The sequence below is a fragment of the Cinclus cinclus genome, chromosome 1 (assembly GCF_963662255.1).
Source record: "Cinclus cinclus chromosome 1, bCinCin1.1, whole genome shotgun sequence".
Lineage (NCBI taxonomy): Eukaryota > Metazoa > Chordata > Aves > Passeriformes > Cinclidae > Cinclus > Cinclus cinclus.
The window spans coordinates 133,478,408-133,479,733 of NC_085046.1; the positions used below are offsets into that span (position 1 = coordinate 133,478,408).

The following is a 1,326-nucleotide window of genomic DNA, read 5'->3' on the forward strand; positions in this document are numbered from 1 at the left end:
GCAATGACAACCTTTCTGGGAAGAAAGATTCCAGTCTGTTGTCACCTTCTCAGTAAAGAAGTGCCTCTTAGTGTCCAGCCTAGTGTCTCTCTTGACACAGCTTGGAACCATTCCCGTACTGCTTTGTCTGCAGATACCTGGATGATGAGAGCAGCACCTCCCCTTTTCCTCGTCAGGAAGCTGCAGAGAGGGATAAGTCTTCCCTCAGCCTCCTTCTTCCCCCCGCCCCAAAACAGACAAAATCAATCGCAGCTCAAAAGCCGGGTTGTCAGAAGTGGGATTCGAACCCACGCCTCCAGGGGAGACTGCGACCTGAACGCAGCGCCTTAGACCGCTCGGCCCTCCTGACCACAGGATGTTGTGTGGTGGCCCTGCCAATCTCTATTGGTAGATATTTTTAGTGATGCTATATTGTTTTCACAGGCACAGAGGCTGGTAAAAAAAAAAAAAAAAAATCCAAATGAAAATATATTCGGTGCTGACTCTCTGGCACCCATAATAACTGATGTTTATTTATGCATGCATCTGTAGCATTCTGCGAATGAGTTAGTGTGTTGAGAAAGAAGCAGGTATTTTTGCACATATTACATATGCCATGAGGCAGACATTTGAAGCTCCACAGATGTAATAAAAATATGGTAGGATCTATGTTTCACAAGGACTTTTTAAAGACTGATTTCTGTCCTTTAAAGTCTCTGAAAATCCCCCTGAGATATATAGACAAGTTATTAATGGTAAGAGTTCACTGATATTTGAAAGGAGACTGTGACATTGAAACAAGTTGTATGTCTCCCTGCTGAAAGTTTAAAAAAAAAAAAAAGTGCTTGAACACTGGATCTAGGAACCTCTAAATATACAAATTTGGTCAGGATTTGGGAGTAAAAGTAAACATAAAAGGCAAGAGGTGTGCTTGTTTGGAAGCATCAGGTTAAAGTGCAGTGGCTCTTTTTGGAATAGCAACTTACTAGAGAAAAAAAAATGAAATGTGATGACCAGAAACAGACTGTCAGAAGTGGCAAATAAAATATTTTTATTTAAAATGTAAATTAGTTTTACATTAAATAAATTTAATTATTTACTTTAATTTTTATAACAATTCCTTAGAATCTTAAGAAGCAATATTTTACAATGACAAAAAAGAAACCAGTGGCTGTCTCTACTAGACTGGCCAAAAATTGGCACTGGTTTTATTTGCTACTGTTGCTTCTGTATGGAGAAACCAGTTCTTCTGGCTCCAGTTTGTCAATGTCAATTTCTCAGACTGGGGAGCCCAAAGTGCTGGGCCCAATACTTTGGTGCTGTCTAATGCGTTGAGTTGAGGAAAAT

The 1,326-nt window shown here is 39.9% G+C and overlaps 1 non-coding gene across 1 annotated transcript; it reads right to left on the minus strand.

Moving 5' to 3' along the window:
• Positions 1–266: 266 nt before the first annotated feature.
• On the minus strand, positions 267–349 carry TRNAL-CAG (transfer RNA leucine (anticodon CAG)). The gene has a single exon. It is a non-coding gene; the product is annotated as a tRNA-Leu (tRNA).
• Positions 350–1,326: the final 977 nt, after the last annotated feature.